This window comes from Trachypithecus francoisi, unplaced genomic scaffold, assembly GCF_009764315.1.
Source record: "Trachypithecus francoisi isolate TF-2019V2 unplaced genomic scaffold, Tfra_2.0 Lachesis_group6, whole genome shotgun sequence".
Taxonomy (NCBI): domain Eukaryota; kingdom Metazoa; phylum Chordata; class Mammalia; order Primates; family Cercopithecidae; genus Trachypithecus; species Trachypithecus francoisi.
Window position 1 is genome coordinate 61,955,552 of NW_022681471.1, and position 16,128 is coordinate 61,971,679.

Consider the following 16,128-nt stretch of genomic DNA (forward strand, 5'->3'; position numbering starts at 1 on the left):
TGTCTTTGAGCTCAGAAGTTCTTTCTTCTGCTTGTTCAATTCTATTGCTGAGACTTTCCAGAGCATTTTTCACTTCTCTAATTGCATCCACTATTTCCTGAAGTTTTTATTGTTTTTTCTTTCTGCTATCCATTTCACTGAAGATTTTTTCCCCCATGTTCCTGTATCATTTTTTAAAATATTTTTAAAATTTGTCTTCATCTTTCTGTGGTGCCTTCATGATTAGCTTAATAACTTACCTTCTGAATTCTTTTTCAGGTAAATCAGAAATTACATCTTGGTTTGGATACATTGCTGGTGAGCTAGGGTGATTTTGGGGGGTTTTAAATAATCTTGTTTTGTCATATTACCAGAATTGTTTTACTGATTTTTTTTCTCATTTGGGAAGACTATGTCAGAGCAAAGATCTAGGACTCAAGGTAGCTCTTCAGATTCTTTGATCTCATGGGGTGTTCCACTGATGTAGTACTCTCCCCCCTTTTTTGGGCATGTGGCTTTTTCAGAGTTGAGCTGTAGTGGTTGTTATCTATCTTCTGGATTTAGCCACTCAGCAGGTCTACCAGGCTCCAGGCTGGTACTGAGGGTTGTCTGCACATATTCCTGTGATGTGAACCCTCTGCAGGTGTCTCAGTCGTTTATACCAGAACCTGCTCTGGTGGAGGTGGAAGGGGGCTGAAATAGACTCTGTGAGGTTCTTTAGTTTTGGTTGTTTAATGTACTAATTTTCGGCTGGTTGGCCTCTTGCCAGGAGGTGGTACTTTCAAGACAGCCTCAGCTGTGGTAGCATAGGGAGAATCAGGTGGTGGACTGTGCCCTAGAACTCCCAAGAGTATCTTACTTTTGTCTTCAGCTACCAGGGTGTGCAGGGAAAGACCATTAGGTGGGGTAGGGCTAGTTGTGTCTCAGCTCAGACTCTTCTTGGGTGGGTCTTCCTGCAGCTGCTGTGGGGGATTGGGGTATGGTTCCCAGGTCAATAGATTTATGTTCCCAGGATGATTATAGCTGCCTACTCTGTGTCATGCAAGTTGTCAGGGAAGTGGGGGAAAGCCAGTAGTCACAGCCCTCACCTAGCTCCCATGCAACCCAAAAAGCTGGTCTCATTCCCACCATACTCCCTCAACAGCACTGAGTCTATTTTCAGGCAGTGGGCGAGCAGGGCTTAGAACATGCCCCAAGCTATCAGCCTTCCAGTTGCAAGAGCAAGGATGGCTTTTGTGCCACCCCACCTGTTGAATCTGCACACTGAAATCATGCTCTCCCTTGAGTTCTGGCCATTAGACTTCGTGTTTAGTTGGAATGGTTACACAGTTCAGCTGGAGGTTTCCTTCTCCCTGTGGTTTTTTCCCAGTACCTCTAGTAGCCCTCCAAAAGGACCCCTGTGAGACTAGGCATAAATGGTTTGCTAGGGGACCCAGTAATCCCACAGAGCTTTTCTCACTGCTTCCTGTACCCCTGTATTTCACTTGGCTGTCTAAATTGACTCAGATCCACATAAAGTAAGAATCTTCTCCCATTACTTAGACCTTCAGTTTCCCCAGTGAGAGTGTGTGCTCGAGGGCAGAAGAACCCTCTTTCCTACATTAACTGCTTGGGCACTCACAGTATTTGTGGTGTCTCCTGGGTCTTGCAGGATCAATCCACTTTCGTCAGAGGGTCTGTGGGATTTTGTGGCTTTCCTGGTTTATTCCTGCAGTAGTTCTGGAACAAAAGTTCATGATGCGAGTCTCCACACACTGCTCTGTCCATATGTGTGGGAGCTGCCTATATATCTTCTTTTGAGAAATGTCTATTTATATTCTTTGGCCACTTTTTAATCAGATTATTTGCTTTTATCTTGCTGATTTGTTTGGGTTCCATGTAGATTCTCGATATTAGTCCTCTGTCAGATACATAATTTGAAAATATTTTATCTTGTTCTATAGGTTATCTGTTTAATCTGATTTTTTGTTGTTGTGCGGAATTTTTTTGGTTTAAGTCCCATGTGTTTATTTATTTTTGTTGCATTTTATTTTGGGGATTTAGTCGTAAATTCTTTGCCTAGGCCAATGTCCAGAAGATTTTTTTTTAAAAAAATACATTTTCTTCTAAAGTTTTTATAATCTCAAACATTAGATGTAGCTTACTCCATCTTGAGTTATTTTTTGTATACAGTAAGAGAGAAATCCAGTATTATTCTTAAACAGGTGCCCATCCAATTTTCCCAGAATCATTTATTCAATAGCATGTCCTTTCCTCAATTTATGCTTTTTAATGCTTGTTCATAGATTAATTTATTGTAAATATTTGGCTTTATTTCTGGATTCTCTATTCTGTTCCATTAACTTATGTATCTACTTTTATACCATACTGTTGAAGGCCAAAAGAATGAGGGTCTAGATCAACTCAGTATACCACTGGAGTCTATATGAGTAAACAGCAAACTGTTTCTCATAAAAGCAGGATGTTGGCAAACTGATAAACTGTGTCTGCCGCCCAGGAGGAGTGCTGAGGGCAGTCACAACCCAGGCACAAGTGTTTCTTGTGATTAGGCATAACTGAAACCTGTTAGCAATAACGTGAACCTGTGATCAATTAAGCTGTTGAGCATTCCTTACCTCCTCGTCCCTGCTCTTTCTACCTAATAAATATGAAGGGCTGTAGAGGCTCAGGTGGCTGCCTTTGCTCACTAGTAGCAGGGAGCCCTTTTCTTCATTTCTTCTTTCTTCTTCTTCCCCATGTTACCCTTCATTTAAAATAATTACTTTTGTCTTAAGTTTTCATTTCTACGTTCATCCCCCTTTGTTCAGTCTCATAATGATGATCTCAAGTAGTAACAGTAGTAGCTCTTGTAATGATGGTCTTAAGTAGTAACAGTAGTAACTGCAGTAATGAGGGTCTCCAGTAGTAACCATGGCAGTCAGTCACACTATACCATGCTGTTTCCATTACTACAGCCTTGTATAATTTGAAGTTGTGTAATGTGATGCCTCCAAATTTATTCTTTTTGCTCAGAATTGCTTTGGCTATTAAGGCTCTTTTTTGATTCCATATGGATTTTAGAATTTCTTTTTCTAATCCTATAAAAATGCTGTTGGTATTTTGATAAGAAATGCATTTAATCTCTAGATTGGTTTGGGTAATATGGTCATTTGCATAATGTTTATGATACTGATTCTTCCAATTCACGATCATGGGATGTATTTCCATCTGCTTGTGTCATCTATAATTTCTTTCAACAGTGGCTTGTAGTTCTCCTCATAGAGATTTTTAATCTGCTTCTTTAAGTATATTCCCAGATTGTTTTTATAGTTACTATAAAAGGGATTGAGTTCTTTATTGGATGCTCAGTTTGGTTATTGTTGGATGTATAACAGTACTACTTATTTGTGTACGTTGATCTAGTATCCTAAGACTTTACTGAATTTATTTATCAGATCTAGGAGTCTTTTGGAGTTGTCTTTAGGGTTCTCTGTGTATAAGATTATATAAATGACAAAGAGAGGTTGGCTTTCTCTTTTCCAATTTGAATGCCTTTTCATTTCTTTTTCTTTGGGCCTAGACTTTAAAACAGGTTTTCTCAAGCTTGGCACTATGGCCATTTGGGGTTACAAAATTATTTGCAGTGGCCGGGCACGGTGGCTCACTCCTGTAATCCCAGCACTTTGGTAGGCCATGGTGGTTGGATAACAAGGTCAGGAGATCGAGATCATCCTGGTTAACATGGTGAAACCCCATCTCTACTAAAAAAAAAAAAAAAAATAGCTTGGCATGGTGGCATACACCTGTAGTCCCAGCTACTCGGGAGGCTGAGGCAGGAGAATGGCGTGAACCTGAGAGGCAGAGCTTACAATGAGCCGTGATCGTGCCACTGTACTCCAGCCTGGGTGACAGAGTGAGACTCTGTCTCAAAAAAAGAAGTATTTGCAGTATTAGACTAGCCTCTACATTGCAGAGTACCTAGCAGCATACCTGGCCTCTACTAACCACGTATCAGTTGCACTCTCTTTCCAGTTGTGACAACTAAAAGTTATCTCTAAACATTGTCAAATATCCTCTAGTGCAAAATAACACCCAGTTGAAAACCACTAATTTTAAAAGATTAGTGGCTTCTGCTTTCTTTTTAGTGGAACACTTAATGTGTGCTCTGAGGAAAGCCAGTCTGACTATCCTGAAATAATCATGCTATTAGGAAGCCCGCATATGGAAAGTGATGCCTGCTTGTCCCTCAGCTATTCTGACTATCCCAGCCCAGGTGACAGATATGTACATTAAAAAGTCATCCTGGATGATCAATCAGTAAAGTTTTATTTATTTATTTATTTATTTATTTATTTATTATTTTTAAGGCTATTTTCAACTTTTGGATACAAGGGGTACATGTGCAGGTTTTTTACATGGGTATATTGTGTGAAGATGAGGTTTGGGATAAGGATCCTGTCACTTATGTAGTGAGGATAGTACCCAACAACTAATTTTTTGACTCATGTCTTCCCTCCCTGCCTATTCCCTCTTGGAGTCCAGAGTGTCTATTGTTTCCGTCTTTATGTTCATGAGTACCCAGTGTTTATCTCCCAATTATGAATGAGAACATATGATATTGATTTTACTTTCCTGTATTAATTAACTTAGAATGATGACCCCCAGTTGCATCCATGTTGTTGCAAAGAATATTATTTCATTATTTCTCATGGCTACATATTATTCCAAGGTGCTTGTGTAACATATTTTCTTTATCCAATTCACCAATGATGGGCACCTAGGCTTATTCATGTCTTTGCTATTGTGAATAGTGCTCTAAAGAATATACTAGTGTGTGTTCCTTATTGATAGAACAATTTATTTTCTTTTGGGTATATATCCACTATTATAATTACTGGGTCAAATAACATCTCTGTTTTAAGTTCTTTGAGAAATATTCAAACTATTTTCCACGGTGGCCAGACTAATTTATATTCTCATCAACAGTGTAGAACTATTCCTTTTTCTCCTTAACCTCTCCAATATCTTATTATTATTAATTTTTTTTACTTTTCAGTAGTAGCCACTCTGAATGATTGGAAAAGGTATCTCATTGTGGTTTTTATTTGCATTCCTCTGGTGATTAGTGATGTTGAGTTTTTCTCATGCATTTGTTTGCCACTTGTGTGTTTTCTTTTGAAAAGTCCTTGTTCATGTCCTTTCCCCCTCCCCTTTTCTAATGGAACTATTTGGTTGTATTTTGTTGATTTGTTTAAGTTTCTTATTGATTCTGAATATTAGACCTTTGTCAGATGCATTACTTGCAAATATATTTTTTCCATTCTGTAGGTTGTCTGTTTACTCTGTTGATAGTTTTTTTTCTTGTACAGAAGCTCTTTATTTTAATTAGGTCCTACTTGTCAATTTTTGTTTTTGTTGCAATTGCTTCTGGGAACTTAGTCAATAATTGTTTTTTGCCAAGGCTGAGGTTGAGAAGATTATTTCCTTGGTTTTCTTCTAGGGTTTTTATAGTATGTGTTCTTACATTTAAATCATTAATCCACCTTGAATTTGTTTTTCTATGTTGGTAATCCGCTAGGTAGGTTAACAAAGACAAACATGAGAAGATCCAGATAAGTTTAATCAGGAACGACAAAGGTGACATTACAAACAAACCTGAAGAAATACAAAAGGTCCTCAGAGGCTATTATCAACAACTCTATGCACACAAATTTACAAATCTAGAGGGAATGCATAAATTCCTGAGGACATATAAGCTCCCAAGATTGAGTCAGGAGACCATGAGAACCTGAAGAGACCAATAACAAGTTCTGAAATTGAAAAAGTAATTTAGAAAATTTATCAATCATAAAAAAAAACCTCGATCAGCTGAATTCTACCAGACATTCCAAAAAATTGAAGAGAAAGGATTCTTCCCTAACTTATTCTATGAAGCCAGCATCAGCCTGATGCCAAAATGTGGTAGGGACACAATAACAAAAAAAGAAAACTTCAGGCCAATATCCCTGATGAACACAGATGCAAAAATCTTCAACAAAATACTAGCAAACCAAATACAACAGCAAACCAAAAGGCTAATCCACTGTGATCAAACAGTCTTTATTGCTGAGATGCAAAGTTGGTTTGTCATACACAAATCAAGAAATGTGATTCACCACACCAACAGAACTACAAGCAAAAGCCATATTATCATCACAATAGATGCAGAAAAAGCTTTCAATAAAAACCAATCTTCCTTTATGATAAAAACCCTCAACAGACTAGACATCGAGGAAACATACCTCAAAATAGTAAGAGCCATCTATAACAAATCCACAGCCAACACAATGCACAGAAACTGAAACGGCCGGGCGCGGTGGCTCAAGCCTGTAATCCCAGCACTTTGGGAGGCCGAGGCGGGCAGATCACAAGGTCAGGAGATCGAGACCATCCTGGCTAACATGGTGAAACCCCGTCTCTACTAAAAAATACAAAAAACTAGCCGGGCGAGGTGGCGGGGGCCTGTAGTCCCAGCTACTCAGGAGGCTGAGGCAGGAGAATGGCGTGAACCCGGGAGGCGGAGCTTGCAGTGAGCTGAGATCTGGCCAGTGCACTCCAGCTTGGGTGACAGAGCGAGACTCTGTCTCAAAAAAAAAAAAAAAAACTGAAACCATTCACCTTGAGAACTGGAACAAAACAAGAATGTCCACTCTCACTACCCTTACTCAGTGTAGTCCTGGAAGACCTAGCCAGAGAAATCAGGCAAAAAAATAAAAATAAAAATAAAAAATATCCAGCTAGAAAGTGAAGCAGTCAAGCTATCTCTTTTCATGGACTATATGATTATATAACTGGAAAACCCTAAATACTCCAACCAACAAAAGGCTTCTAGAACTGATAAACAACTTCAGTACAGTTTCAGGATACAAAATCAATATTCAAAATCAGTAGCCTTTCTATACATAAATGATGTTCAAGATGAGAGTAAAATAAAGGATACAATTCCATTCAAAATAGCCAAAAATATTGAAATATGTATGAATGCAGCTAATCAAGGAAGTGAAAGATCTCTACAAGGAGAACTACAGAACACTTCAGAAAGAAATTAGAGTTGACAGAAATAAATGGAAAAATATTCCATGCTAATGGATTGTGAGAATCAATATCATTAAAAATGACCACACTGACCAAAGTAGTTTTAGATTCAACATTATCTCCATCAAACTTCCAAGTCATTTTACACAAAATTAGCAACAACTATTCTAAAACTCATATGTAACCAAAAAAGAGCCTAAATAGCCAGTAGTTTTAGATTATTCTAGCCCTATCACCCATCACCATTTAACTGTAACCACATGAGGGACTCCAAATGAGAAGCTGATTCTTGACAACCTATGGTTTTATTGTAATGGATTAAAATTAAAATTTATTTTATTTTGATTTTAAGCCATTAAATTTTGGAATAGTTTGTTACGATATAGTAAGTGGAATAGAAATTATCGAAGTAATAATGCAAGAATATTTATAAGATTAAGGTAATTAAAATTTTATATTAATAGAATCTATCAATTACTTGGCACAATGATCTTTTAAAAAAGGAAGTATGCCAAGGGATACACAGGATCCAAAACTTAAAACATGATGGATTAAAAGAGCAATCTAAAAGTGTACACATTATATTCTCTTTCTGTCTCACACATGTCCCACAGAAGGTTAAACAAAAGAGTGGCACAGGACTTCCCAACAAGACTAGAAGCTTGAAGATGAGTCATATCTTAAAAATTATGAGATAAAGTAATTTGTAACCTAGATTTCTATTTCTAGGCAATTTATCAATCAAGTATGGAAGTAAAATTAGAACATTTTCATAATGTAAAGCTTCAAAAAATTTATCCTCTATGCACTCTTTCAGAAAAATAACAGAAAAATTATTTAATTATGTCAAGTGTGCAGACTTTATTTTGTCAAAAAAACCTTCCTGAACTGCCAGAACATCTCCTTTGAGAACTCTCCCATTTGGGATGGGCAGCAATATGGTTGTTTACTGGAAGTGAGACAAACCTGGACTTAAGTCACCATCTAGTGATGAAAAGGTGGAAGCAACTTAGAGAAAAATATATAGAAAAAAAAGAGAAAATCAACAGATAAATTACAAAGAATGTCTAAACAAACATATGCAATATCCAATGAAAAGCAAAAAAAAAAAAAGACAGAAGATGGGAATAAATAATCAACACTTCAATGCAAAAACATAGCCGTAGATTCACAAGACAAGACAGGAAACAAAGAATCATGACCTCCTCAAATGAACAAAACAAGGGACCAGTGATTGACCCTAATGAGATGGCTACAAATTAACTCTGATCAATAATTTACAATATCAATTTAAAGGAAACTCCGTGATCTCCAAGATAGCACAGAAATGCAATTCAGAAATTTATCAGAGAAAATTAACAAAAAATTAATGAAAAATCAAATAGAAATATTTGAACTAAGAAATACATTTGCTGAACTGAAAAGTTTATCAGAGTCTCTCAACAGCAGAACAAATCAAGCACAGAAAAGAATCAGTGAGCTTGAATGTAGGCTATTTTAAATACACAGAGGTGGAAAAAAGGAATGAAAAACAATGAAGATTGCCTGCAATACATAGAAAATTACCTCAAAAAACCAAATCAAAGAATTATTGGTCTTCATAAAGGAGTTGAGCAAGTGCAAGGGGTAGAAAGTTTATTCAAATAAATACTAATAGAAAATTTTCCAAAATTTTAGAAAGGGGTGATTATCCATGTACAGGAAGATCAGACAACACCAAACAGATTTGATCCAAATAACACTACCCTAAGACATATAATAATCAGGCTCTCATATGTCAAGCACAAAAAGAGGATACTAAAAGTAGCAAAAGAAAATAAGGAAATAACAAGTAAAAGAGCTTCAATTCATCTGGCAACAGACTTTTCAATGTAAATTAAACAGGCCAGGAAAGAGTGGGACAACGTGTTCAAAGTGCTGAAAGAAAAAAACCAGTCATTCAAAAATACTGTGTCGAAAGTAGCTATCCTTCAACTATGAAGGAGAGATAAAGTCTTTCCCAGAAAAACAAACACTGAGAGAATTCACCACCACCAGAAACATCCTACAAGAAATGCTAAAGGGAGTACTTCAATCTGAAAAAGAAAACCACTAGTGTGGAAAAAAAAAACACACACACATTTAAAAGTACAAAACCTACTGGTAAAATTAAGTAAGAAAACAAATTCAAAATACTCTAACACTGGAATTGAGTTGTGCAATCCATTCTACCCATCAAGTCCAAATGACAAATTTATCAAAAACAAAATACCTACACCAATCTGTTAAGAGATAGAAAATATAAAAATATAAATTGAGACAACATAAAGTAAAAATATGGGGAGATGAAATAAAAATATGGAGAGTTTTCCAGTTTTTGGTTTTTTTTGTTTCATTTATCTGTGATGTAAAATAAGCTGTAATCTCTTTAAAAATTTTGCTATATCTATAAAATGTTTTTTGCAAATTTCATGGTAACAGCAATATAAAAACCTACAATAAATTCACTAAAAATAAAAAAACAACTAATTAAAACATACTATCAGACAAAATCACACAACCACAAAGGACAGTAAGAAAGGAAGAGAGAGGCTACAAAACAACCAGAAAACAAGCACAAAAAAAATGGCAGTAGTAAGTTTTTACCTATCAATAATAACACTGAATGTAAATGAACTAAATTCTTCAATTAAAAGGCATGGGGGGCTGAAGGGGTGAAGAAACGAGACCCAACTATATGCTGCCTACAAGAAACCACTTCACCTATGAAGACACAAATAGACCAAAAGTGAATAATAGAAAAATATATTCCATGCAACTGTAAACTTTAAAGAGCAGGAATAGGTATACCTATATGAGGCAAAATAGACTAAAAATGAAATTCTGCAGAGAGAGACTAAGAAGGCCGCTATGTAATAATAAAAAAGTCAATTCAGCAAGATTATATACTAATTCTAAATATATATGCACCCAAAACTGGAACACCCAGATATATAAAGCAAATATTATTATCTCTAAAGGGAGAGATTGACTCCAATAAAATAAAAGTTAAGGACCTCAACTTCCCACTCTCAGTAGTAAACAGACCATCAGCAGAAAACCAACAAGGAAACATCAGCATTAATATACATGCTAGATCAAATAGACTTAACTGACATTTACAGAACACTTCAACAAACTGCCAAAGAATACACATTCTTTTCACTAGCACATGGAACTTTCACCAGGATGGACCATATCATAAGCCAGAAAACAAATCTCAATAAATTTTAAAAAGTACAAATCATATCAAGTATGTTTTCTGGCCACAATAAAATAAAACTAGAAATCAATAACAATAAGAACTATGAAAAATGCAGAAACACATGGAAATTAAACAACTTGCTTCTGAACAATTATTGAGTCAATAAAGAAATTAAAAAGAAAATTTAATATTTTCATGAAATAAGTGAAAATGGAAGTACAACATACTTAAACCTATGGAACATAGCAAAAGCACTAGTGAGAGATTAGTTTTTAGCAATAAACAGCTAAATCAAAAAAGGAGAAAGCCTTCAAATAAACAATCTAACAATTCATTTCAAGGAACTAGGAAAACTAGAACAAATCAAACCCCAGATTAGTAAAAGAAAAGAAATGATAAAGATCAGAGCAGAAATGAATAAAATTGAGACTAAATAGAAAACAACACAAAATATTAACAAAATTAAAAGCAGTTTGTCTGAAGAAAAAAAAAAGAAAATGGACAAATCTTTAGTTAGACTTAAAAAACAGGAAAGAAGCCCCAAATAAAATCAGAAACAGACAAACAAACAAAAGACATAACGACGGTGACTGCAGGAATACAAAGAATTATTAGAAACTATGATGAACAATTATATACCAAAACATTGGGCAACCTAAAAGAAATAAATTCCTGAAAACACTAAGATGGAACCACTAAGAAATAGAAAACCTTAAGAAACCAGTAATGATTAATGAGATTGCAGCTGTAATAAAAAGTCTTCCATTAAAGAAAAACCCGGGATCTGATGGCTTTACCACTGAATCCTAAAAACATTTAAAGAATAACTAATGCCAAGCCTACTCAAGCTCTTCAAAAATAGTGAAGAGGAGGGAATACTTCCAAGCTCACTCTGTGATGCCAGCATTATCTTAATACCAAAATGAGACAAGAACACAATAAAAAAGGAAAACAACAGGCCAATAAATATCACTCATAAACACAGATGCAAAATCCTCAGCAAAATACTAGCAAACTTTAATTAACTTTTAAGTTCAGGGGTACAAATGCAGGTTTGTTATATATGTAAATTATATAACAAATGCATTATTTGCAAATGTTTTCTTTCATCCTGTAGGTTGTCTGTTTACCATGTAGATAGTTTCTTCTGCTGTGCAGAAGCTCTTCAGTTTAATTAGATCTCACTTGTCAATTTTTGGTTTTGTTGCAATTGATACTAGCAAACGTAATTCAGCAACACATTAGAAAGATAATTTGCCATGATCAAGTGGAATTAATCCCCAAGATGCAAAGGTTATTGAACACATGCAAACCTATAAATGTGATACATTATGTTAACAGAACCAAGAACAAAAACCATGTGATCATTTTAATACAGGCTAAAAAAGCATCCAGTATAAATGAAACATCTCTTAATGACAAAAGCTCTCAACAAACTGAGCATAGAGAAAAAGACATCTCAAAATAATAAAGGTCATATAGAAGAAACCCACAGCTAACATTGTTGTTGTATTGAACTGATATGTACTAAAAATGTTTCCTCTAAGATCTGGAACATGACAAAGATGGCCACTGTTACCACTGTTATTCCACATAGAACTAGAAGTCCAGGCCAGATAAATTAGGCAAGAGAAAGAAATAAATGGTATCCAGTTGAAAAGGAAGACAGATCCTGATTTACTACTGAACTGTGATGAAGACTGAATAAACTGAATGTTGAATACTGCTCTTCAGCTAACCACATGACCTGAATTACCCATTATTAATTATATGGAATCAGATCCACATAGCCAAAAATACCACTCCATTATCAAATGGAGGTATTAATAAGATACTTATTCCAAGCAGGCCTAAAGGCCCAAATAAGTGCACACACAGTTTGCTTACATTTTTTAGAATACTTGCTTCTGTCACACTGTTATCTCTCTCTTGATTTTCATCCATGGCCTTATGAAGTGTTCACCTAAGATGAGACTGTTTTCACATATATGGCTCTACATAATAATGCCTGCCAAAAGTTGACAGATGTAGCTTCACAGACCCACTCAGGGGAAATAGAAAGACCAACAGAGAAAAGAAAGCCCCACAATGGGCAGAGCTTTAAGCTCTGTATACTTATCCGAGAAGGAAAGAACATCTAAGTTCAGAATATACACTAATTCATAAGCAGTGATTAATGATCTGGCCACAAAAGTCAGAGATTTGGAAGGAATACAACTGGTGATCAGACTAGTTGAGGAAGGGTCAGGGGGTTAACTTCTCCAAATAGGTTCAGAGTTGTAGAATACTCAAGTTCCATATAAATGCTCATCTGAAAGTTAGCTCTGCAGCAGAAGATTTTTAACAACCCAAAACACAAGATGGCCTTTTCTATAGACATCAATCTACCTTCTTCCTTGGTCAGTGCAGCTCTAGTTCAAATTAGGTACCACTTCCCCAGCCAAGGTAGACATAGTGAGGAAAGGATCAGAGGGTTGGGGAAGTTTGCAATTTTTTAAGTCCTCTAAAATCAAGTAGATGTTGCTATTCCTTTTGTCAGGATCTTTTCTAAGTAATTCCTTAACTTCTATATAAAAAACCAAACAAGATTGATAATTTAAATGGTATTTTAATTTAACTAACACAATCTGACTTGGAGTTTGATTGTTAGAAATCTCAGCCCTACAGTTTCAGGTAGTAACAAAAACACTCTGAAATTTCTGAAATTCCTTCTGTTTTTTTTTTTTTTTTTTTTTTTTTTGGTGAAAATCTCAGGATTTAAGATTTTAGTTGTTTTGCATTAAACCATTCATACCATCAGAAGTAACCAAAATATTTTGGAGTTTCAGTGTTTCTCATTTTCTTGATACTATTCCATGACAAATGTCCTAGATGTTTGTTTTCACTGAGTACTTGGTTTTAGGTCACCACATATAATAAACTAACTAGCTGTTTTATTACTGCATGCTATGAGCTGGAATATAAACGGGTGTCTCACAATCTTATTCCTCATCTCAGCTAGATAAGCAATTTCAAATACCCTAAATTTCCTTGAGATTCTGTTGCCTACAAGCTATTTTTTAGAACCAGTTTCTATATCACGTTGTGTTATCTAGATGCAAATAATAGAAATCAAGTCTGGCTAACTTAAGCAAAAGAAGACTCTATTGTGAAGATAATGGGTCTCTCACAGAATCAAATGAGAATCTGAGAAACCATAGCAGCATGCAATTTACCCACGTAACAAATCTGCACACGTACCCCTGAACTGAAAATACAAGTAGAGGAAAAAAGGAAAGGCCGAGCAACCAATCCTCAGCAAGTACAACTAAAAAGGAAGTTATTTGCCATGTAACAATGAATACAATGTACACTCAAATCTAACTAACTTAATCCTTGTGACCTCCTACTCAGCCAAATTTTCAGAATAGCAAGACTGATTGACCCAGTTTATGTCATGTGCCCTTGACCAGCAGCTTTGAAACACTATGATTCACAGTCCGTTAAGATCACACAGAAAAAGGAAGGACATTTCTGAAAATAAAAGCAGGATGCTCTTATCACAAAAAAAGGAGAGAAAAACAACACATACACACAACATTAACAATGACTCAAATGATAGTTCTGTATGTATAAAATATCAGGAGAATAAAGATGACAGGTAAAAAGACAAAAATCATTAATATATATTTCTATTCTTAAGTTCACTGTCAAAAAGTTAGGGTGGGCCGGGCGCGGTGGCTCAAGCCTGTAATCCCAGCACTTTGGGAGGCCGAGACGGGCAGATCACGAGGTCAGGAGATCGAGACCATCCTGGCTAACACGGTGAAACCCCGTCTCTACTAAAAAATACAAAAAACTAGCCGGGCGACGTGGCGGGCGCCTGTAGTCCCAGCTACTCGGGAGGCTGAGGCAGGAGAATGGCGTAAACCCGGGAGACGGAGTTTGCAGTGAGCTGAGATCCGGCCACTGCACTCCAGCCTGGGCGACAGAGCGAGACTCCATCTCAAAAAAAAAAAAAAAAAAAAAAGGGTGAGGCAAACAATATGCTTCATCTTCCCTGTTTTCTAATACAAATTTCATTTTTTTTTTTTTTAGTTCACGGGTACATAAGCAAGTTTGTTATATAAGTAAACTTGTGTCATGGGGATTTGTTGTACACATTATTTTGCTACACAGGTATTAAAACTGATACCTATTACTTATTTTTCCCGATCCTCTCCCTCCTCTCATCCTCCATCCTCCACCTTCTGATAGGCCCCAGTGTGTGTTGTTCCCCTCTATGTGTCCATGTGTTCTCATCATTTAGCTCCCACTTACATGTGAGAACACATGGTATTTGGTTTTCTGTCCTATATTAGTTTGCTAGGGATAATGGCCTCCAGCTCCATCCATGTCCCTGCAAAAGACATGATCTCATTTTTATGGCTGCATGGTATTGCATAGTGTATATGTACTACATTTCTTTATCCAGTCTATGATTTTTTTTTTTTGATTTTTTTAAAATTATACTTTAAGTTCTAAGGTACATGTGCACAACGTGCAGGTCTGTCACCTAGGTATACATGTGTCATGTTGGTTTGCTGCACCCATTAACTCACCATTTACATTAGGTGTTTGTCCTAATGCTATCCTTCCCCCTGCTCCTCACCCCATGACAGGCCTCAGGGTGTGATGTTCCTTGCCCTGTGTCCAAGTGTGCTCATTGTTCAATTCCCACCTATGAGTGAGAGCATGTGGTGTTTGGTTTTCTGTCCTTGTGATAGTTTGTTTGGAATGATGCTTTCCAGCTGCACCCATGTCCCTGCAAAGGACATGAACTCATCCTTCTTAATGGCTGCATAGTATTCCATGGTGTATATGTGCCACATTTTCTTTATCCAGTCTATCGTTGATGGGCATTTGGGTTGGTCCTAAGTCTTTGCTATTGTGAATAGTGCCACAATAAACATACATGTGCATGTGTCTATAGTAACATGATTTATAATCTTTGGGGTATATGCCCAGTAATGGGATTGCTGGGTCAAATGGTATTTCTAGTTCTAGATCCTTAAGGAATCACCACACTGTCTTCCACAATGGTTGAACTAGTTTACACTCCCACCAACAATGTAAAAGTGTACCTATTTCTCCACATCCTCTCCAGCATCTGTTGTTTCCTGACTTTTTAATGATCACCATTCTAACTGGTGTGAGATGTTATCGCATTGTGGTTTTGATTTGCATTTCTCTGATGACCAGTGATGATGAGCATTTTTTCATGGTGTCTCTTGGCTGCATAAATGTCTGCTTTTGCGAAGTGTCTGTTCACATACTTTGCCCACTTTTTGATGGGGTTATTTGTTTTTTTCTTGTAAATTTGTTTAAGTACTTTGTAGATTCTGGATATTAGCCCTTTGTCAGATCGGTAGATTGCAAAATTTTTCTCCCACTATAAAGGTTGTCTGTTCACTCTGATGGTAGTTTCTTTTGCTGTGCAGAAGCTCTTTAGTTTAATTAGATCCCATTTGTCAATTTTGGCTTTTGTTGCCATTGCTTTTGGTGTTTTAGTCATGAAGTCCTTGCCCATGTCTGTGTCCTGAATGGTATTGCCTAGCTTTTCTTCTAGGGTTCTTATAGTTTTATGCCTAACATTTAAGTCTTTAATCCATCCTGAATTAATTTTTGTGTAAGGTGTAAGGGAGGGATCCAATTTCAGCTTTCTACATATGGTTAGCCAGTTTTCTCAGCACCATTTATTAAATAGAGAATCGTTTCCCCATTTCTTGTTTTTGTCAGGTTTGTCAAGGATCAGATGGTTGCAGATGTGTGGTGCTATTTCTGAGTCCTCTGTTCTGTTCCATTGGTCTACATATCTGTTTTGGTACCAGTACCATGCTGTTTTGGTTACCGTA